Source organism: Miscanthus floridulus, chromosome 5 (genome assembly GCF_019320115.1).
Source record: "Miscanthus floridulus cultivar M001 chromosome 5, ASM1932011v1, whole genome shotgun sequence".
Lineage (NCBI taxonomy): Eukaryota > Viridiplantae > Streptophyta > Magnoliopsida > Poales > Poaceae > Miscanthus > Miscanthus floridulus.
In genome coordinates, this window is record NC_089584.1 from 35,484,491 (window position 1) to 35,509,221 (window position 24,731).

The 24,731-nt window shown below is 44.3% G+C and overlaps 1 pseudogene; it reads left to right on the forward strand.

Moving 5' to 3' along the window:
* Window positions 1–249: 249 nt before the first annotated feature.
* LOC136449824 (inorganic pyrophosphatase TTM2-like) overlaps window positions 250–24,731 on the forward strand; it is a 39,868-nt pseudogene continuing 15,386 nt past the window's right edge.

The window sequence follows — 24,731 nt, forward strand, 5'->3', positions numbered from 1 at the left end:
TTCAGTCATATGATTTGCAATTTTTTTAAGTAGTGCCTAATTGCTATAGCATTTGGTTACATGTTAATCTTCATAAGGCAAATTGCCCCCCCTAACAATTGCTTCTAGCTCCGCCATTGTGTGTGTGTGAATGGCTCACACGATAGTTGAGGAGGTCAAAATGGCCCATTTCCTCCTCTCACGAAAAGATATGTATGGGCTGCACCGTTGGCCATTCTAATTAGGGCCTCTTTTGTGAAGATTGCCTTTCTGGTTGGATTTCTGCGGGCTCTCACCGGGTCGTATAGCCGCTTGCTAGGCCCAAAGCGGACCAAGGGGGCGATTCGCGGACGCCGCCCACCTCTCCCCACATCACCCTCCCCGGCACGTCGCAAACCTCGACACCACCGCCTCCCGCCGCGTCTCCCCTCCTAGCGCGGCCGCTGCGGCTCCCCTCTTTGCTCGGCCGCCGCGAGCCACCGCCGGCGTCTCTCGTCCGGTCGGTCCTCTGAGTCTCGGTTACCTGCTCCCTCCGCCGAATCCTCGGGGCCCTGCTGTCGCCACCGCGGAATCCTGCTGCACTGGCCGCAGCCGGGGAACGCGGCCTGTTGCGGGAGCCGGCGCCGCCTCCTTCTCGGTGCGTCGTCATGGAGGAGGGTATTTTTCCCTTTTATTATCTCCATCTCCCTAAGGATCGGTCATGGTCATACTCGGCTTCTTTCGGATTTGGACCGTTGAGCATTGTACCGAATCTACGGTCACAATCCATAACCGAAACCGCCTCATGGGTTCTAATCCATGGGCGCGTTGAACACCTACGGGGTTTCTGTTTTCGCTGGCGCAATTTTACTGCACATTGAATATTTTTACTGGCGCAATTTTACTGCACATTAAAACAGGTCGATAGGGTTTTATGATACAGGTTTTTAATGGCCCTGTTATCCGTCCGAAAATGCCATTACATTTGTGCAGTTTTGCATGCTTACCGTATGACATGCCCTCCTGTTGAAATTTTGCTGTACCTAGACCCCCCCCCCCCCCCCCCCCCCCAAAAAAAAAGGGAGAGCCACACTGCGATTTCCTCTATTAGTTTTTGCTAGACCATGGTTAGTTCATGTTTAGGCCTTCTATTTGGCATCCAAAACATGAACTATATCTCATGCTCCTACTGCGAGTTTGTTACTAGTCTGTATTTGTGTGACAGTGCTGTCATACATGACCAGTTATTTATCATGTGATGCCAACTGTTGCTGGTTGTAGGACAGTAGGAGTATGTACAAGTGCATACCCATGTCCTTACTGGGTCTGCCCCTGTTTTTCATTGGAGCGAATAGCTGACCTTTCTCCCTGCATTATAGAATTTGCGCTAAAAGTAAAGAAGGTGAAATTGTGCTAAAATGGTGTTCTTGCCCCTTACACAGATGTGAAATTATGATTTTGCCCTCGTTTTTCTAACTCTGTGATTTTGCCCTTAACTGTTCATAAGTCAACGCGATTTTGCCCCTGGTCAACGCGAATTTGCCCCTGTTTGACCAGGGGCAAAATCACGTTGACTTGTGAACAGTTAAGGACAAAATCACAAAGTTAGAAAAATGAGGGCAAAATCACAATTTTACAACAAAGTAGGGGCAAGAACACAAGAGCCCCTTACATTAAAGTATGGTAGAAAAGTTGGGAAAGGAAAACAGTGAAAGAAATAGTGACAAGGGGCTCGGAAGTAGGAAGTATAATATCATTGGATTCCGCAGCTAGGTGACGCCAACCTTAAAGCCAATCAATCATGTTTTTCGAGCCTCTTAGGGAACCCCTAAATTTCCATAGCTCTTTTATATCTTTAATTTTCTCTTTCCATCTGTTGTGCAGATTACAATGGATGAACATGATTCCATGGCTGACTCACCAAGGAGGCGTCATAACCTTCTGCGTGACAAGGTCCAGCTGGTGAAAAGGAAGGACTCAGATCGCTATGAGATTATCCGCTTCCATGATCCATTGTCTTTTGAGAAAGGCTTCTTTGTTGTGATCCATGCCTGCCAGCTTTTGGCACAGCACAATGGCCGGTTAATATTTGTTGGTGTTGCTGGCCCCTCTGGTGCTGGGAAGATGGTGTTTACTGAGAAGGTGGTCAATTTCATGCCCGATGTTGCTGTTATATCAATGGACAACTATAATGACGCAACTCACATAGTCGATGGCAATTTTGATGGTAGTCCTAATGATCAAACATTTTGCATATTGTCTTATAGTTTATTTAATATGTATATGCCACTTCCTTTGCATTAACAAAATTTCTGAAAAAAAACAATAAGGGATAGTTATGTTACGTATATGTTGAGCTGTGTCTCTTGCACATTTGCTCATTTGGAAACTGCATACCACTGCATTGAGGCATTGATAATGGCATGGTTATTATCTTATACTATAAGATTTATGAAGCAATGCTAGTATCAGAGTGCTCTATTATTACAAGCTGCATTCTCTAAGGTGATAATGTTTCCAACCAGAGAAATTGATATTTTAACCTCTTAAAACCCCTGTCATGCCCGTGCAGTCTCCCCCTGCATTATTAGCTGGGATGATCGCATGGCTAGGGCAGAAGAGGACCTCACATATGCCGTGATTGTGACTGTCTGTGGGGAGAAGCCCTTGGCCCCGGCTTGGGAGATAGCGGAGGTTCTCGCTATCCGTTTGGGTGTCGAGGCTGGCTCCCTGGTGCTTCGTCAAGCTTCTGACTCGAGTTATCTGCTCGTCCTCCCCGATATTGGCCTCGTCGAGCGCCTGATGGATCAGCGACTACCACCCCTGCGCTCACTTGCTTTCACCCTCCTGTGTATGCGGTGGAGTCGGTTGGCCGGTGCATCGGGGCAGTCCCTGCCATTGCTGGTTGATCTTGAGCTTCGGGGTATTCCAGCACATGTCTGGGAGACCTCGACTGTGGAGCAGTTCTTGAGCCCTCTGGCCTGCATCCAGCAAGTTCACCCAGAAACTGTCAGGCTGACGGACCTGTTGACCTTCAGATGCTCGGCATGGTGCAAGGATCCGGCTGTGTTCCTATCTTCTAAGGAGCTCTGGGTCACTGAACCTCCGGTCGCTTCCATGGAGGCCCCCCCCCCCCCCCCCGGTGAAAAGATTACTGTCCTACCCCATTGATATCAAGTGCTCCATCTTGCTTGGGCCTGGTGCTCCTTCCCCCCCGCCACCTCCTGCAGGGATTGATGATGACTCTCCTGCTCGTCGACGGCGGCGCCGCCGTTCCTCCGCGCCGTCCGACGTCTCTCCGGCGAGTGGGGGCCGTGATGGCCCCCCTGTCCTTGAGCAGGGGGGACCTTCCTCGTCCTGCGCAGGCCACGTGGCGGCCCCTTCAAGCGTCGGCATCTTGATGGCCCCGACGCTCGAGGCTCCTCCGGAGTAGATCGCGGGTTTCCAGGGGGCGCTGGATGTCTGACCCCTCCTAGAGATAGAACCCCTCGGTTCTGTTCCCTCTATTACTGCGGTGTCTGCCAATGGACGGAAGGGCCCTTTCGACGAGGAGCCAGCGGCTGCCAGGCCTTTCTCGTCGGACGATGCGGCCCCTTCGGTAATCTCCCCCATGCTTATGCGGTTCTCAGTTGGGGAGGAGTTAATGCTCCCCTGGACCGTTTCTGGTGCTCCTGGGCTGGCCGCCCATGGGCCAGTGAACTCTTCACTTGGGCCAAACATGGATGATGGGCTTGATTTTGTTGGGGCTGATGCTGAGGATCAAGGTGAGGCGACGGAGTTGCCGACCTCACCTGGGCCGAACAAGGATGATGTGCTTGATATTGTTGGGGCTGATGCTGAGGATCACGGTGAGGCGACGGAGTTGCCGGCCTCACTGTGTTCACCTCTGTGTTTTTTCCCCGAGGAGGTGACGGTTTTGTCGGCCTCACCTCGGACGCCGCATTCTTCATCTCACATTCCCGATTTCAGTCTCCTGGTCACCCCACCACTGCTTCCTCAACCTCAAGTGAAGCCGCTCCCGGTTTACTCTAGGCGCCGCTTCCACCACTCAAGGACCCCCGCGGGCGGGGGCGAGGCGGCGGGGGTGGTGGTCGCCGTTCCGCCTCCAACCTCCTCTACGGAGATGGCCCCTGCCGTGGGCTCGATGGTTGGGGGTGAGCAGGCGGCTGATGCTGCTAAACCTCTGGCCTACTCTCTGGCTGATGCGGAGGGCCCATCCTCGGCGGCTGCAACGGTGCCCCATCCGACAGCTGTCCCGGCGGCCGCGATGGGGCTTCCTCTGGTGGCTGCAATGGTGCCCCCTGCGGCGGCTGCGGGACTCCTTCCTTCGTCGACGGCTGCACTAGATGCTCAGACTGCATTCCTTGATAAGATAACTCGACGCACTTTGAGCCTGCTGCCCGGCCCCTTCGTCAGCAGACATAGAGGCATGTCTGTGCCACCCAGGGTCTGCCCCCGCCGTAGCCGTCGGCTTGCTGGTGTCGAGGCTGAAGTGATCCCTGCAGACCTGGGGGGGAAGACCAAGGAAGAAGGCGATGAGGTCCCTCAACATCATTGATGAGCATGAAGGTTTGACTCAACAGGCCCAAGACAAGTATTTCAAGCTGTTTGGGCAGCCACTCTCGGATTCTCATCTCCAGGCTCTGACTGCATTGTTTAACTGGTCTCTCCCTGAAGATTTGGAGTCTGGGATTGAGGAGGTGCTGGTGATGTAGGTCTGTTCTGAGTCAGTTCTGTGGTCGTTCTTTATTTGTGTTCAATGGATCCATCAAAAATTCTGATTTGGAATGTGAGGGGTTTAAATTCTACCGCTAGACAAGATGCAGTGCGTTCTCGGGTAGTCTCTTCTTGTGCAGATATTGTTTGCGTTCAGGAAACCAAGATCACAACCATGTCTCAAAGGGTCATTTTATCTACCCTCGGGTCTGATTTCACAGGACACTTGTCTCTGCCATCAACCGGGGCTAGTGGTGGTATTCTTGTTGCTTGGAGGCGTCATGTGGGAGTCTCTGGTGCTCAGAGGGTTGACAGATTTAGTACGCCCATTCAATTCTCCGTGGATAATGGACACGCGTGGTGGCTGACCTGTGTTTATGGACCGCAGGGGAATGGGGATAAATTCAGTTTCTACAGGAGCTTCGTGACATCCGGGCTGCCTGTCCTGGGCCTTGGATGATAGCAGGGGATTTCAATTTGATTTACAAAGATGAGGATAAGAATAATGCCAACTACAATAGAGCTATGATGGGTCGGTTTAGGCGTTTCATTAATGATATGGCCCTCAAAGAAGTTCCCCTCCATGGTCGCAAATACACTTGGTCTAATCAGCAAGACTCCCCTATTCTGGTTAAATTGGACAGGGTTCTCTGTTCTGTAGACTGGGAGGATAAATTCCCTAATTGCTTGCTCCAAAGTTTGGCGTCAGAAGATTCTGATCACTGCCCTCTTCTGTTGGGGCTTCAGGATAACAAAGTAGGAAGGCGCAGATTTCATTTTGAGTCCTTTTGGACCAAGATGGATGGGTTTCAAGAGGTGGTAGCCACTGCATGGACGTCTGTTCCTACTGGCTCTTGCCCCTATTTAACTCTAAGCCAGAAATTTAAAGCAACCGCTAAGGGATTACAGAGGTGGAGTAGCAAAACGGTTGGTAATGTGAAATTTCAGCTTGCCTTGGCACGGGAAATCCTTCATCAATTTGAGATAGCTCAAGATAATCGTCCCTATCTCCAGGAGAATTGTGGTTGAAAAACAATCTGAAAAAGCACAGCCTTGCTCTTTCTTCCTTTAGTAGAACTATTGATAGGCTGCGATCACGTATTGGATGGCTCCGGGAAGGTGATGCCAACACCAAGCTATTTCATTTGCATGCCCGTCATAGAAAGAGAAAAAAATTTATTGGTCATCTCATCTCCGGGGACCGTGTTTGTACAAGCCACCAAGACAAAGCTGAAGTGATTGATAATTTCTATGAAAATCTGCTTGGGAGTAGTTCAGACAGGCTACATACTGTCAATTTAGCTGAGATTGGAATCAATTCACAGGACGGCTGTTTTGGATCTTCCTTTTAGTGAAGAAGAAGTATGGAAGACAATTCTGCAACTGCCATCAGATAAAGCCCCTGGGCCGGATGGCTTTACAGGTCGTTTTTACAAATCCTGTTGGCCGGTTATAAAGGAGGATATCATGGCTGCAGTTTCAGCGCTTTGGAGCAGGAAGTTCATGAATTTTGAATCTCTCAACTCAGCCTACATTACTTTGCTTCCCAAGAAGGTTGGTGCGGATCAGCCCAAGGATTTTCGTCCTATTAGCTTGGTGCATAGTTTTGCTAAACTTATCACTAAGATGTTGGCCAATCGGCTTGCTGATCATCTCCAGCAAATGGTGTCACCAAATCAAAGTGCGTTCATAAAAGGGCGCTTCATACAGGATAATTTCATGTTGGTACAACAAACAGCCAGATATCTTCATCACCAAAAGCAGCCCCGCATACTTCTTAAATTGGATATTTCTAAGGCATTTGATTCAGTGTCCTGGCCCTTCCTCTTGGAGGTCCTACAGCACCTGGGCTTCCGGCAAATCTGGAGAGATATAATTTGTGGGCTGTTATCCTCCTCGAGCACTCAAGTTTTATTGAATGGGATTCCTGGAAAATATATTTCCCATCGATGAGGGCTGCGGCAAGGTGACCCCCTTTCTCCCATGCTCTTCATCTTGGTCATAGATGTTTTGGGGCACTTGATTGCCCAAGCTGCAAGGGAAGGTCTTCTACAGCCTCTCTCGGCTGGAAATATGCAGCACCAAATTTCTTTATATGCGGATGATGTGGTGCTCTTCCTCCGTCCAGTGGCTAGCGACATTTCTGTAACAATGGATATCCTCAAAATTTTTTGGTGAAGCCTCAGGCCTGAACACTAATCTTCAAAAGAGCAGTGTTCTCCCAATTAGATGTGGTGACTTGGAGTCGACAACCATTCAAAATTTGCTGCCCTGCTCCCTTGCTGAGTTCCCTTGCAAATATCTAGGTTTGCCTCTGTCCTTGAAAAAGCTAAGCAAAAGTCAAGTGCAACCCATTGTTGACCGCATTGCTGATCAGTTGCCGGGTTGGAAGGCGGAGTTGATGACAAGGGCAGGAAGGAGGATTCAGGTTCAATATGTGCTTACTGGTATGATGGTATATATTGTTATGGCATCAGATCTTCCAACTTGGGCTATCAAGGCAATTGACAAAATAAGGCGTGGTTTTCTTTGGCGTGGCCGCAAGGAAGCAAGGGGAGGACATTGTCTTGTAGCTTGGGTGAAGGTTTGCCGCCCAACTGAACTTGGAGGGTTAGGTATTTCAGATTTAAAAACGCTTGGTTGGGCATTGAGAATGAGATGGTTGTGGTTGCAGAAAACAGAGCCAAACCACCTGGGCGCATCTCCCTATTCAGGTCCCTGACCAGGTGAAGGCCTTCTTTGCTGTGGCTGTTATCACCGAAGTTGGTAATGGCGAGCACACCCTATTTTGGACCAACAGGTGGCTGCATGGTCAGTGCATCGCAGATTTGGCTCCTCGACTGTTTGCTATCGTTTCTAAAAGAAAGATCAAACAGCGTACAGTCAAGGAGGCACTTAATAACCGGGCTTGGATAGCAGACATTCAAGGGGCTATTACTGTTGGACTGATAATTGATGTGTTCCAGTTGTGTGATACCCTTTCAGGCATTGTTTTACAACCTGGAAAGGGGGACAAACATGTCGGGAAGCTTTCATCTAATGGCCAATATTCGGCTAAGGCGGCATATGAGGGTTTGTTCTTGGGAGCTACTCTCTTTGAACCATGGGAAAGAATTTGGAAGACTTGGGCGCCACCAAAATGTCGGTTCTTCATGTGGATAGTGGCCCACAACAAGTGTTGGACATCTGACTGCCTTGCACGACGTGGAATGCCTCACCCAGATTATTGTCCGCTGTGTGATCAAGAAGAGGAATCAATCAGCCATCTCCTTGTGGAATGTGTATTCGCCAGGGAATTTTGGTTCATTTTGCTTCGGTAGGTCGGTCTCCAGGCTTTGTCTCCCCAACCTACTGATAATTCCTTCATGGACTGGTGGGAGAGAGCTAATAATGCTACTTCTGATATGGTGAGGCAAGGAGTTAATTCCCTAATTATTTTGGGGGCCTAGACTCTTTGGAAACATCGCAATCGCTGTGTCTTTGATGGAGCAGCTCCAAGTGTGGTTGGGGCTGTTGTAATGGCCAGTGAAGAACGCCGGTTGTGGACCATTGTAGGGGCTCGAGGGCTCTCCCTCTTGACCGCCCATCTCCCGGGTGATTAGTTCCTGGGATCTCTGCGGGTCAACTTCAACCAGCCGAGCTACGTTTGTGCCTTGGCTGGTGTAGCTTGTGTTGTGTGTGTGTTGTGTTTGGGGTGTTTGTAAGTCTGGGTTCTTGTACCCTCTTTTCTTCTTAATACAATGAGACGCAAATCTCCTGCGTTTTTTCGAAAAATAAAAAAATAAAACCTGCTCAGATCCACGCCTAACAGACTATGACACACTGCTGGAAAATATTCATGGTCTGAAGGAAGGACGATCGGTTCAAGTTTGGATATATGATTTCAAGTCGAGCTGCCGGATCGGTTCAACAACAACAACAACAACAACAACAAAGCCTTTAAGTCCCAAACAAGTTGGGGTAGGCTAGAGTTGAAACCCAACAGAAGCAATCAAGGTTCAGGCACGTGAATAGCTGTTTTCCAAGCACTCCTATCTAAGGCTAAATCTTTAGGTATATTCCATCCTTTTAAGTCTCCTTTTATTGCCTCTACCTAAGTCAACTTCGGTCTTCCTCTGCCTCTCTTCACGTTACTATCCTGGCTTAGGATTCCACTACGCACCGGTGCCTCTGGAGGTCTCCGTTGGACATGTCCAAACCATCTCAACCGGTGTTGGACAAGTTTTTCTTCAATTGGTGCTACCCCTAATCTATCACGTATATTATTGTTCCGAACTCGATCTCTTCTTGTATGACCGCAAATCCAACGCAACATACGCATTTCCGCGACACTTATCTGTTGAACATGTCGTCTCTTTGTAGGCCAACATTCTGCACCATACAACATAGCAGGTCTAATCGCCGTCCTATAAAACTTGCCTTTTAGCTTCTGTGGTACCCTTTTGTCACATAGGACACCAGATGCTTGGCGCCACTTCACCCACCCTGCTTTGATTCTATAGCTAATATCTTCATCAATATCCCCGTCTCTCTGTAGCATTGATCCTAAATATCGAAAGGTATCCTTCCTAGGCACTACTTGGCCTTCCAAACTAATATCTTCCTCCTCCTGAGTAGTAGTGCCGAAGTCACATCTCATATACTCAGTTTTAGTTCTACTGAGTCTAAAACCTTTGGACTCCAAAGTCTCCCGCCATAACTCCAGTTTCTGATTCACTTCTGTCCGACTTTCATCAACTAGCACTACATCGTCCGCAAAAAGCATACACCAAGGGATGTCCCCTTGTATGTCTCTTGTGACCTCATCCATCACTAAGGCAAACAGATAAGGGCTCAAAGCTGACCCTTGATGTAGTCCTATCCTAATCGGGAAGTCATCCGTGTCTTCATCACTTGTTCGAACACTAGTCACAACATTGTTGTACATGTCCTTAATGAGCCCGACGTACTTCGTTGGGACTTTATGTTTGTCCAAAGCCCACCACATAACATTCCTTGATATTTTATCATAAGCCGTCTCCAAGTCGATAAAAACCATGTGTAGGTCCTCTATACCGCTCCATAACTTGTCTTATTAAGAAAATGGCTTCCATGGTTGACCTTCCGGGCATGAAACCAAATTGGTTTATAGAGAATATTAGAAGCTGCCGGATCGGTTATAGGTAAATAATCACTGCCATCTTTCAATATTAGAAGCTAAGGTCCATATTTTCATCTTTCATTTTAATATATCATAATTTCTTATGTGCAAACAGAACAGTTGATGTTCCTGGCTCCCGAATTGTTATCATTGAAGGTATTTATGCACTGAGTGAGAAGTTACGGCCTGTGATGGACTGTGTTTCTGTCACTGGTGGTGTTCATTTTGACCTAGTGAAGAGGGTTTTAAGGGATATACAACGAGCTGGCCAGGAGCCTGAAGAAATAATTCAACAGATCTCTGAAACGGTAGGTTGAATTTTTCAACTTTAGATTTTATGAGCAGTCTTGTGGTTCATGTTAGCATGTGAATTACCTCTTACTGTAATTGGTGTGGTTTATTGAAAGATGGCATTTTCAGGTTTATCCAATGTACAAGGCTTTCATCGAACCAGATTTGGAGACCGCACATATTAAAATCGTCAACAAGTTCAACCCATTCTCAGGGTTCCAAAATCCTATGTACATTCTAAAGGTAGGCATCTCAAAAAAATTCTAGAATTGTGCACCAATGACATAGTTTCAAGGACAAACCTTTTTTATGATTAACCAATAAAATTGTTGAATTGTGCACTGCCTGTTGGTCATACTCATACATACTTGCAGTCACCAAGGTCTCTAGCACCTGAGAAAATCAAGTCCGTACTTGGTGATGATCATACGGAAAACAACGAAGAAACTTATGATATATATCTACTTCCACCTGGTGAAGATCCAGAAGCATGCCAATCTTATTTGAGAATGCGGAATAGGGAAGGGAAATATAATCTAATGTTTGAGGTATATTGATTTATGTTTTTTCCTATCTTACCAATGGAATTTCAGTTTTATGTTTAGTGGCTACGAATTGTACTTTTGAGTGATATTGTTGGTTGATCATGTTATGATACTACTATTGTATAAGGTCATTTGGATTAAGTCCACTCCTTAGCTGCCATGTAATTTTATTCCATACACATACTTCCCCTGGAATCTTTGCTAGAACTTGAAATACTAGTTCAGTTCAAGTTTCACTATAGTGAGATTCTAAATTTTACTTCTCCTTTTATATTTACTTAGTCTGCTTAGTTTAACAAATTTGATCAGTCTTCTGCTGTTGGCTTAGATTTACCTGTATTTGTTTTCTATTGACCATTGCTACGTGCAATAAACAAACTCTTGCTGGCAGCCCTAGTGTTCGCTGTCTTATGTTATTTTATGCTCAAAGGAATGGGTGACTGACAATTCATTTATCATATCACCAAGGATCACTTTTGAAGTCGGTGTACGTCTTCTTGGTGGTTTGATGGCATTGGGATATACTATAGCAGCTATACTGAAGAGAAGCAGTCGTGTTTTTTCTGATGGCAAGGCAACTGTTAAAATTGATTGGCTGGAACAACTCAACTGACACTATATACAAGTGAGTATAATTTTTGTTGTTTGGTTGATGTAGTTTCTGTCAATGTCATTGTTATCTCAATATCTTCAGCACTATTTATTTCATTATTTTTTTTTTGTCTCAGTGACTATTTAAGACATGCAAATGTGATGACCTTGCTTCTTTCTTTAGGTGCAAGGAAGAGATCGGCTTTATGTTAAATTTGTAGCGGATCAGTTAGGTTTGGATGGTTCTTATATACCACGCACATATATTGAACAAATTCAGCTGGAGAAATTGATTAATGATGTTATGGTATGTATATTTTGTTAGTTATATTGCTTACATTGTATTTTCACATGTCTTCTCGTTATTTCGCTTAGTTCATTCATTGGATCTCACTGCTATGCAGGCATTACCAGAAGATTTGAAGACAAAGCTCAGCATTGATGATGAGCTAGTCTCAAGTCCAAAGGAAGCCTTTTCCCGTGTTTCTGCTGATCGGAGAAACAAACTTATGAAAAGGTTTCATACTAACATCCTTGTTTTGAGTTTGAACAGTTGCTCCTGGAAAGTTGAATACTTGGAACTTTGGAACCTGAATAAAGTTAGCTGACTTTTTCTTGTCATGTTGTCCAGTGGCCTATCTCAATCATATTCAACGCATAGAGACAAAAGTGTTGTGAAATTGAGTAAACTGACAGACAGGAGGTTTGGTGGGGGGCAAGCCCTTGAACCTCCTGCTATCGACCAGGTGACTTTTGTAAAGAGTTATAACTAGCATGACAGTTGAAAGCCTAAATGAAAACATATGTGATTGCTGACATGCAAATGTTCTTGTTTCCACTTCTATTTTATAGGGTGCTATCACCCTGCTTTCAGAACAGATATCAACATTGAATGAAAGGATGGATGAATTTACCTCTCGAGTTGAAAAACTCAATTCAAATTTTTCAGTGAAGAAACATTTGCCCAGTCAGCAGAACTTAGCTCTTCCAAATGATGCTTGTAGTGGTTCCACACCTACAAATCTCTTTGTCTCTCAGTTAGGCAATGGTACTCTGATACCTCATTCTTCATCGTCAAACCAACTTTCAAAGGATTCCCCAATGATAGAAGAGGTATCTCTCTCTGCCTCCTCCCTACCTTTTTTGTAGCTTGTTGGAATTAGATGTAGCTGTCAACATTGTTTAAATATTAGTTTAGATCAGTGTGAATTTTTTAGACCTCAGATCCTAATAATTTGATAAAAATAGCAAAGGGTCAGGGCTTTCATTAGTGTCCTCAAGTTAAGTGGACAAGTGGGTCACAAATTAAATCCTATTCGAGTTTATCTAGTCCGAAATAAATAAAAAAGAAGTTTTCCATTTCCAGTACAGGTAGTATAGCAATACCTAGCAATGGCCAAAAACTATGCAACTATACATCTATGAATGTGAAATCATATCTTTTTTTTGCACAAACTAGCAGGAGCTTTGCCTTTCAATTAAGATAGGGAAAAGAGGTTTATGTATAGAGCATAAAAACAAAGCGGTTTTCTGCCCAAATTACATGCGGCTCACAGGAGCTACCCCCTCCACATCAGTGCCCTCTTTTTTTGTGCAATATCCTCTTTGATTCTAAAGGCGACCTGCCATGCTGATTCTTGAACATTTTGGAACATTCTTCTATTCCTCTCTTTCCATAGGTTCCATAGCGTGTAGATCACCATTCCGTTGAAGCACCATTTCTCTTGTTTGGAGATCTTGGCTGCAGCCTCCTCCCACCATCATATCTGGGTTGCCAAATACACATTGTGTGAGAACAATAATTTTGGATGGTTTCATAATATAGTTTGATGTAATATTAGTATTCATGCACAGACTAACAAAATCAATGAAACTAAATATCATCTACTGCAGCAACTAGTAGATAATTGAGACTCGTATGCACCTTCTGCAACATTCAGCTGTATTGCAAGAAACAATCCCATTTTCTGGGATTTCTGTGGATCTCATTGCTGAATTCTTGGAGCTTTGGGCTGTTATATCAAAAGTAGTTCTTTGTCCTGGAGTGGAGGACCTGCATTCTTGGCGTTTTTCCAGCTCTGATCTTTACTCAGCGAAATCTGCATATATTGAGTTGTTTCAAGGCGCTGTCCTTTTTGGTCCCTGGGAGAGAATTTGGAGATCATGGGCACCGGGCAAATGTCATTTTTTTATGTGCCTGGTGGGTGGTGGCTCACAACAAATGTTGGGCAGCTGATAGACTTGAAAAGAGAGGTTTGCCACACCCAACCGGCCAACCCGCTGCCCCCTCTGTGACCAAGAGCCTGAAACGATCAACCATTTGCTGGTTGGTTGCGTGTTTGCCCGATAATTCTGGTTCTTTGCTCCAAGGGTTAGGTTGTAGAGCTGTTCTCCACAGCCTGCAGTCCCATCCTTTGACAATTGGTGGTCTGATGCAAGTTCCAAGGTTGATGGGGAGGTCAGACAGGACCTCAATTCAATTATCATTTTTGGGAGCTTGGTCTATTTGGAACCTCCGCAACTGGTGTGTTTTTGATGGAGTATCACGAGTTTATCCTTGATCCTAGTCCAGGTTAGAGATGAGTTCAAAGTTTGGGATTTAGCTGGTGCATGTGGTATTTCCTACCCCACTGCCCTAGCTAAAAATTGTGGCATTAATATTCATGTGGCAAAGGTTCAATGACAGGACTCTTGAAGCTTCCAATGAGCATATTATTTTTTTCTTCCCCGTAGATAGTGATGTCGATGGGTACCTGTACCTGTTACCCGTATCCACACCCATGACAAATGGACAGGGTACGGGTGTACCCATTTGAAGCGGGTAGGGGATGGATGTACCCGTTGGTGAATAGGGGTGAATAGGTAGGTTAGGTATTAATGTGGTTACCTGTTCATACCCATGGGCAATCTCCAATCTACGCAGCGCGGGAGGCCTCCGCTGCCGATGGTGCCCGGGTGAGGCCTCTGCCCCGACAGTGACCAGCCAAGACCTCCCACCGGTGGCTCCGCGCAATTCGTCTCCTTGCCTGCCGGATGCCACGTGCCCCAACGGCTCCACACGATTTGTCTTTGTTTTCTTCCCCCAAAACATCAAGCGCTAGGATAGCTTGGTCCAATAGGAGCTCAATCTGAGAGTATGGGAGTCCAATCTGGGGAGAAGATGTCGATTTGGTCTGGGAGAAGTTCGATCTGTGAGGATGGGAGTCCAGTTTGGTCTTGGAAAAGTTCGATCTGTGAGTATGGTGTCCAATCCTTGATCTTCTTGAACATGTGTCTTCTTCCCCAGGACCTGGACGAGCAACATGAACACAAATCACACGTGCGCTTCCTGTGAGGTTACAAATGCTTCCTGTGAGTACGTGATGCCACTACCCATATCCATTAGCTATTATCCGTTATCCATTGGGTGTGGTTAATTAAAATTTTATTGGTATGGAGAGGGTGTGGATTGGAGAAACACCTTTTGAATGTGGATTGGGGAAAGCGCTGGTGTGCCCAGATTTTGCTCAACGGCATCGCTACCCGTATATATGTATTGTGCAAAGCCTAGACTCAATGAATATGTACTCTTGACATTGCATAATTTTTTATGCAAGTCGTTTGGTTATTCAATATGTTTAGTATTTATTGTAAACCTCACCATAAAAGCATGTGTTGGTTGTGCCTATCTGTTTACACCTAAATTTGGGAAGAAGAACGTTAGAACTCAAAGCTTACAGGATTGTGTCATCAAGGAATCGATTAGATGTGAATCGGTATTAGCTGATTTAGATGTGATGTTAGAATCGGCTATTTTATAGATGACGTCACCAGGCGACGTCAACGGGCTTGAATGATGCTAGAAAGATGTGTTGGACTCTACAAATAAGAAAAATTAGGGTTCAAGTTATTATTAAGTTAGGAAGTTTTTTTTATTTCAAGATTTATAATGAGTCGTATTTGAGTAGGATTCATGTTTAGGTTCTGAGTATAAATATTAGACTCTGGTTATTGTAAGAAAAAATGAACACAATGAATACAATCTTTTCGGCTTTTGCCATCGCATTAGAAGTAGGAGTACTGTAGATCTTGGCGAATTCTTTAGCAAATAGGGCTGCATCGACTGATCGATCTACAACTTGCTTGTAAGTATCGTCATGACTTATATTGTGCTTATAAAGCTACATCAGCTGATTGATCTTTTATGAGCTATAATATAAGTTACTTATTCATCCATATCATTATTTGTAAGGCTGCATCAACTGATTGATCTCTTACGAATCATAATATAGATCAAAGTTATCGATCTTATGTTAAATAACTTGTTGTTTAATATAATATCATCGGTTATCGAATCTGCTAAGATTAGTAAGATTTTTTTTGCTTTTTTTGGTTGATTCAGCAGTCATTGATCTTGTTATAATTAATATTTTATTAATTATAACAAAATCACCCGATTTAGATAGAGATAGATCGGCGTCATATCATCTTAATTGATTATTCTTTGATTTGGTCACGCTTTAAACCTTATAATTGATGGCTTAATTCCGCTAGATCAGTTGTTTTATCCCTAAACCAATCAAACATAGTATGCATCCATAGATATGTTTCAATCTTGAATAAACTCACTAGTTAATAAGATCTAATCTAATAACACTAGCATAGCTGCATCGATCCGGTCGAACTTCACTGGTAAGACTTTATATTAGAAATTATCGATTAGTGGTCTTGTTCATGATCAAGATATGTGCTCTGTTTGTTTGCTATGACTGCATCAGCTATTTTAGTCGATTTGACTATACTCTCACACATATAGCATGTTTTTTATGAATCTATCAACATATAGATGGTTTTATAGATTCTTTGGCTTTAGTTTGTTAGCATTATCATAGCTGCATCTATCCGATCGAACTTCACTGCTGATAATAATAGATTAGATTCAAACTGTTTGTAGATTTATTTATATTAGACAGTCGATTTGTTTACATGTTATGCTCTTTTCATCAAACTTATTGGCTCGACACTTTATATCGACCATGTTCTATTTAGCCAATGATGCTTTCTTATATCGCTTCTTATGGATACGTCGGATATCGACTATTTAGTCGATAGCCTTATTGAATCGGCTATCGAGCCGTACATTTGGAACTGTCTGATGACATGTTTCATCTTAAATTACTGATAAGATTTTCTCTCCTTGTCAATTGCAGGTCAAATTAACTGGCACGTCGTTGGGTTTTCATAATCGGTTGGTTCTGTGTTGAAGCCAAGCAGATCTTTGGTCTCGTTTCACTAAGATCATCCGGCTTGCTGTGTGTTGATCACATCGTCATATTTTTGTGTCAACATACTTTTTGGCACGCTCGGTGGGACCACAATTGTCATGGCGATTCACAACAAGGACATTCTTATGGTATTTTATAAAAACTTACCTAATGAGGATAAATATGTCATTGGTAAGGTTATAGATGAGTTTTAGGACAAGTGCTTGTTGTCATACACTAAAACACGTGATAATAAAGTTATTTAGAAATATTCACTGTCGAGAGTTTTGATGCATAGACAGTCAGATACAGACGAAGCTGATGATATGCGCTTCTTTGTAGAAGTTGTTAACGAATCTATTCATGATGCAATGCTGAATCATAATACAGCTTTCTTGAATACATTCCACAATACCATGAAGGGGGTATTTCATGGATTTTCACTTGATCAGGTTGGACCGGCTTATTACAATATTTCACATCCATCAACTCAGGGGACTAATCAAGCTGGTACTAGCAATCAAGAAGCAGCACTAGTTAAGAGTGATGATGTATAGGCAATTCAAAATTCATCTGAGCAAATTCAGGGTGCTATTAGTATTCAAATGCAATATAATCCTGCATCATCAGTGTAGCAAGTGCAACAGCCGTAAGGCAAGTTCAGAATTAGATGGTTAATTTTGGTACATCAGACCAAATACCACCGTCGGTTCAAAAAATAGCACCATCGGTTCAAAGAATTCGTAGAGATACTGATCCTAATGTTTTTAATCAGATATTTCAAACAGTAAATCAGCAAGGGGCTCGATAGATAGATATTCCACAAGGATTTCATTATGGTTCAAATTATAGTACTCTCAATATGATTCTAAATGCAGGATATCAAGACACTCAGAATTTCAATCTGTAGATGAGTCAGCAATTGCCAAAAAATTCAAACTCAAGTGCTGATGAATTGTTGCTCAGGGTAACCAAAATAATGAAAAATTAGTTCGGTTTAAAATCAAAAGGGCAGACCTTTTCTTACAAACATCCATATCTAGAGTGGTATAATTTGGTGGCTCTTCCTATGAACTATAGGCTTTCAAAATTTGCTAAATTCACTGGTCAAGATAGCACAAGTATAATAGAATATGTCAGTTGATGTTTTACTCACTTGGGTAAAGCCTTTGTTGAAGAAACACATCAAGTTCGTTTCTTCTCTTTGTCCTTGTCAGGACTAGCTTTCATTTATTTTTTATCACTAATGGTTAATTCTATTACCAATTGGAGTGATTTTGAAAAAAAAATTCATACATATTTCTACACTGGGACAGGGGAAAGAAAAATCACCGATTTGATAACTATAAAGCAAAGAGTTACTGAATCAGGTGCTGAGTTCCTTCAGAGGTTCCGAGAAACAAGAAACTTATGCTTTTCGTTGAATTTGACTGATGATTAGCTAGCTGCGTTGGTCGTTCAAAAAATGTTGGCAACATGGAGAGAAAAGCTGCTTGGGCAAAAATTTGATAATTTAGGTCAATTGGCTCAACGGGTGACAACACTTAATAGGTAGTTCTAGAATATGCGAAGAGATACTCGATTCTAGAATAATGCTGCAATCGCTGAAGCTTATAATCCATATTTAGTCGATGATGATGAAGAAGAGGAAATTGCTGTAGTTGAATGGAATTAGGATAAAAAGATAGTAATGGTTCTAAATCTTTGAGAAAAAGAAGTTGAAGAAAGTTATGATTTTGACGTTACAAAAGCAAATAAACTTTTTGATTTCTTGCTTGAGAAGGGACAGATTAAACTGCTTGCTAATCATGTTATATTACCTCCCGATCAGTTGAAGAATAAGAAGTTCTCCAAGTACCATAACACTACTTCTCATACTACTAATGATTGTAGGATTTTTCGACAGCATATTCGGAGTGCTATTCAACAAGGGAAGCTTAAATTTGATACAGCTCAGAAAATGAAAGTTGATGATAATTCTTTCCCAAAGGATCCGAACATGGTTGGTGCTAAGTTGTTCAGAGGGAAAACTAAAGTTTTGACATAACTAGGGAAAGAGAAACTAGAACAGTTGATCCGAAGATACAAATATCGGCTGATGAATATAGAGAAATTAAAAGGCGACGTGACCAACAAAAGAGCCGATATGAGTAGGAAGAAACGTCGAGAGATGGTGCGATGAGATCACGTGTTACACCTCGAAATCTGTTGAATAAATGACAACGATAGAAGGAGAAAGATTATCAGCGCTGGTTAGAAGAGAAGGAATATCAATGTCAACAAGAAGAGAGATATGAAAGAGAACAAGCTGAGTCACATTGGAATTGTCTTTTCTTCAGACATTATTGGAATGAAGGTTTGAGATTGCCTACTAGAAATAATTGCCCAAAATATAGTGAACGATATTGGGAGTTTAGACAATTTCAAGTCAACCACCGGTCTATCTATGATCAAATTGAATATTAACATAATAATGTGGATCGGCGCTTAAAAATAGAAGCATTCATGATCGGCTTGGAAAGCGAGTTGTTGATCAGAACTGGGGCGATTATGAAGAAGATGATGAAGAGTATGTTTGGCAGGAAGGAGAGTGATGTCCAAGAGGTTTAACAATAAGTTAGAAGAGAAGAGTACAACGTCTAAGGAGCAGAGAATTAGAACAGGTTTAGAAATCTGGTAAACCACAAGTATGGCTGCTAAACAAACGGTCGATAAGGGTCAACCATCGGCTAATATTCAAATGACTTTTCTTTTACCATCTGAATTTAAAGCTTCAACAGATCAAGAAGTCTATTCAAATTTTGATGAATCAGATTATGAAGAGATGTCAGCCCAGTTGACATTGATACAACAAGCTATATTTGATAAACCAGTTAAGCATCGTTATTTGAAGGCTTTATATGTGAAAGGTTTTGTCGATAGGAAGCCGATGAGTAAAATGTTGGTTGATGGAGGTGCCTCTGTTAATCTGATACCTTATACTATTTTTTGTAGGCTTGGTAAAGGACCAAAAGATCTGATTAAGACTGACATGATGCTTAAGGATTTTGGGGGTAATACGTCTAAGACCAGAGGGGCAATAAATATTGAATTGACAATTGGAAGCAAGACTTTGCTCACTATATTCTTTGTCATTGATGAAAAGGGTTCATGCAGTTTACTTCTGGGTCATGATTGGATTCATGCCAATTGTTGTATACCATCGACTATACATCAATGCTTGATTCAGTGGCATTGAGGTAATGTTGAGCTAGTTCATGCTGATGATTCTGTGAGTATAGCAACAACTGATCCAAAGTATTGGGAACTAGAAAATTTTGAGTGTTTTTCTAGCAAGCAATAGGAAGGAGGCTTTATTAGAATCAATGATGAAGGCCAACAGTCAATTCGAGCAGTCGGCTCTGAAAGTTTATTTTAATGGATAATTCAATAGATAGTACAGATGGTAAACTAGGATATGGCTTTACATCGGCCGATGAGTTAGAAGAAATAGATATTAGTCCTGGAGATTGGCCCAGGCCGACGTATGTAAGTGTTAAATTAGATCCTGAGTATAAACAAGAATTGATATATTTATTAAAGGAATTTAAAGATTATTTTGCTTGGGAATATTATAAAATACCTCGCTTAGATCGATCAATTGTTAAACATTGGTTGCCAATCAAACCTGGATATTGGCCATTTAAACAAGCTCTAAGGATATTTCATTCAAATGTTCTTGATGATATTAAAAAGGAGACTGAAAGACTACTAGAAGCAAAATTTATCTGACCTTGTCGATATGCAGAGTGGATATCGAGTGTATGTCGACGAAATATGGTCGACAGTCTACCTAGGGGTATGCCCAAGGTAGTAGATTATCGGCACACAGATGCGCAAGCAACAAACAAGATGGTAACGCAAGACAGACACAAGGTTTTATCCAGGTTCGGCCGCCATAAAGGCGTAATACCTACGTCCTACGTCTGATTGTATTGCTGTATGTCAATGAGAGATGTTTTTTAGAGGAGTCCCCTGCCTACCTTATATAGTTCGGGGGCAGGGTTATAGATCTGGAAACTAATCCTAGCCAGTTATAATTGCCATAGGTGGCCGGATAAGGATTCCTATTCTAACCGACCAGGATGTTGCTTGATCTCCAAATTTGTCTTGATTTATTGCGCGGGATTCCGAACAGGTTGGCTGGGCCGTGCGTCGTCTTCTAGTGGACCGGACCCCTTGATCTGAGCTGGCCCAAGCTTAGCCATAAGGGTATAGGGGTTAATACCCCCACAGCTAGTCCCCGAGCACCATGTATTATGCTACGACACGCCGTTCGATCTCCTTCGACTAATGCGATCCGCCTTCATGTCATCTCCAACTGATTGAAACATTGACTAATCGAATGTGCCAGCATTCTGGTCAGAACAGAGAGTAGTAGACCATGATTATAGCCGAAGATTCTGGTTGTCCAAAGAATGCATGGTTCTCTTAAAGAAAAAAGAAAAAGATTTCTTTTCTTATCAAGTGTGCCCACTTGTATTTCTAAAAAGAAATGTAAGTGACCCTTGGACAGTAGTAATTCTGGCAATCAGTCAAAGCGTAGGGGTCGATAAAATAAACACATTCACCGCAAGGTGAAGTGTGCCCACTTAGTCCCCGAGCCTGGTAGTAGGTGACGTAGGCATATGGTGCCAGGGTCTAAAAAGAATTTTCACTGAAGTTAAGAATCCAATCGTCGTACAAGCAATACGAGATGCACCAGAAGGTGCATCGTACCGATGTAGTCCCCGAGCTTGCTGGAAGGCAAAGTATAAGCCTTGTAGCAAGGTCTAAATAAATGCCTCTCGACTGTATGTGAGTACAAATTACATGTCGCCGAGGGAGCGGTCTCCAAGCAGTGGTCGGAGCAGTCCCCGAGCACAGTAGTGGTCGGAGCAGTCCTGAGCACGATAGTGGTCGAAGCAGTCCCCGAGCATGGTAGTGGTCAGAGCAGTCCCCGAGCACGGTAGTGGTCGGAGCAGTCCCCGAGCACGGTAGTGGTCGGAGCAATCCCCGAGCAAAGTAGTGGTCTAAGCAGTCCCCGAGCACGATAGTGGCCTGGACCATCCCTGAGCACGAGATGTGCGGCGAAGAACCAAATGCCACTTGTACTATTATTTGGTATATTTATTTATATTCTTACTCTGTCAAGTCCAATCTGACACGTCTGGTCAAAAAAGTAGACGGGTATAGCACGTCATACTGCCTTCTTGTCGTTTCAAGCAAACAATCACTTGGCACCTATAAGGAGGTGCATCAGTGTGGGCCCTCTCACACTGGTAACGAAGAGGCGCATACACTGATAACGAAGAGGTGCATATATTGGCATAGATCTCGAGGTTGTGAAAACAACCGTCTATGGCGCGTGTGCACGTCTCCCAAGAATCTCGGGCAGACAAAACGGCGGAACTCTTGGTTAAATATAGTATAGAATTGGTAAGTTACTTTTTACCGAGCCCCATTACCATTCGCCGCCGCAGCCTTCTTCTTCCTCTTGCCAACCCTAATACCTCCAAAATCATCACCAACCACTCCTCCACCGCATCCATTTTCATTAGCAAGGCCAGATTCATGGCGAAAAGTGACGCCTAGAAGAAAGCTGGAGTCATGGCGAAGGAGTGGTGGAAGTCAAGAAGCAACGAGCAGACCATCGAAGACCTCGTCATCATGGGAGTACTCCACAACAAGGAACTCGCGGGATGGCGCACGTCGGAGGGCGAGGGGTACCCCGATCCACAACCAGGTGAGATTGTGGTTTTCGAAGATTTCTTCAAGTGGGGTTTTGGGGTTCTAGTGCACCCTTTCCTTTAGGGGCTCTGTCTGTATTACAAGATTGAGATTTGCAATCTGCATCCCAACTCGATTCTTCTTGTCTCCACCTTCATTCATCTTTGCAAAGCATATGGCGGCTTCCAGCCCCATTTCAACTTCTTTCGCCATCTTTTCTGTCTGCGGAAGAAAGGAAGCGGCGGCTTGAAGATAGTCGGAGGTGTGTACCTCAACCTTCGTGACGAGATGAAGGCCCAGTACCTGCACTGCCCTTGGAACACATCGCTTGACGACTGGTACAAGAAGTGGTTCTACATCCGTGAAGAGCTGAACACGATCACACTATGCGACGTGGGGTTCATTCCGGAGAAGGGGACCAGCTGGTTGGAGAAGCCCGAGCACCTGGAACATATCCTAGAACTACTTGGGATGATCCCGTGGAAGAAACTGGATGGTCCGTGCATGGTCGAGAACTTCATCAGCCGAAGGATCCAGCCCTGCCAGAGGAGGGTACACCCTGGCTACGAGTACCAAGGTAGCGCAGACCCAACGAGGACAAGGCAAGAGACGCTTGACAAGATCGAAGTCAGAGCCAGAATTGGAGAGCTATTTAACTTAGCTGATCCAAATTATGTTAGATTGAGCGACATCGAGCACGCTTTCAAGCTCACCCGACCTCTCCCAAAGGTAAATCATCCTGCCTTGTACCCGTAGTTTTATGTTGTAACAAAAACTTACTGTGTTATCTCCTTTGTGTTTCCCAGATTAATGGTCGGGATAGAGCAATAGTGTTTGTGTCTCCACCCCTTGGTGTAGATTGGCCACAAGTTGCCGGCCCAACCGCCCAGACCAGCGCTGGGATCGAAGACGTCGACTGGGCCATGCTCGGAGTTGGGGAGGAGGCAGCGGCCAGAGCTGCTGGTAAGCGGCCGGCGGCCAGCAAGCGTTGTCAGGTGATCTTTACATTGTTAGACGATGAAACAGAGGATGCAGACATCTTTCGACTCGTCCCTCGAAAGAGGAGGCAACTGGAGTCGACAGAGCAAGGTGGCTCCTCCATGCCGGTGGGACCCGCATTGCCGACCACTGCAGTGCGGAGGACAAGCGGCGAAGGGGTCAAGCACCAAGCCCCGGCGCCAGTGCTGGACATAGAAGGAGACCAGGTGTCACCCGCATAGCACGTGCAGCAAGCACGGCTGAAGAGACGTGCCTTTGCCACATCATTCCATGCTTCCAACATGTAAGTATTTGTAACTTTGATGTAAGCTTGCAATTTTTATTGACTATGGTTGCCTTCTGAACTTATCTTGGATGTACTAGGTCGGCGTCCACCAAAAATCTGGATCAACTAGCCAGGAGCAGCGTGGCTCTGGCAACAGTTGCAGACAAAACTACGCAACAGCCGGCCATGGAGGAAAACATAGCAGAAGGTCCATCAGAGCCTTAGACCATAGGCGGTCAGACAACAGTCCTCGAGCAGGGGGTCGAGAGAAGAGTCGAGCCAAGCGCAAGTGCTCCGAGCACTAACCCTGCTGAGGGCGACACTTCAGCACCTAGGGTAACGGGTCAGACCGAGGAGCAGCAGACAGAGGCGAGAGCACAAAGCACGTTTATCGATGCTGTAGCCTGTGGGAAGGCTATAGTGATCGCAGAAGCTGCCAACTCTGGACCAGCATCGATACCCGAAGAAGAGGCCAAAGAGGACGAAGTAGAAGAGGTCCTAGGCCGTCCACAGGATAGACGACAACATGTATATGTGTCGCGCTGGCGGAACAACCAATGGGTTGTTCATGAGGAAATCCCAGAGGTCGAAGAGACCATGAAAGTTGAACGGGCGATGAAACGACTGGTGACGGAAGTCCAGGTATGCTTTGCTTGATCGCCTGATCTTGCCATCTAGTCATACTATCTTACTTAGCATTTTGCATGCAGGACTTAATGAAGACCGCAAGGTACCGCAAGAAATGCTTCGACCAGATTGCGGGGATCGTAGCAAGCAATAAAGAACTGGCGGCCAAAGTGGAACGCTTGCGCCACCAACTTGAAGCCACCAACCATGAGAGGACGGAGCAAGAGGCGTAGAACCAGAACCTGGTCGTCCAGCTCAGTAACAAAGAGCAGGAAAAAACAAGTAAGTAGTTACTTTATCACAACGATTGCATGACAAGTGTTGTTGCGTTGTTGGTAGTAACAGCCGTAGTGCAGGCTTAGAAGCCGAAGTAGTCCGTCTCCGAGAGGAGAATAGTCATGCAGTCATAGAGTGTGATCACCTGAAGGAGGACAACAGGAAACTGGTGCATGACCAGTCGTAGCTCTGGGACCACATGACCAAGATGAAAGAGGAACTGAAAAGTAAATGTTCCAGACCCCTTTGCTCACTTTTATTTCCCACCTTATCTTATCGTGGTATGACGTTTTAATGTCTTGTGCGGTTTGTAGTTTTAAAAGTCAATGCCA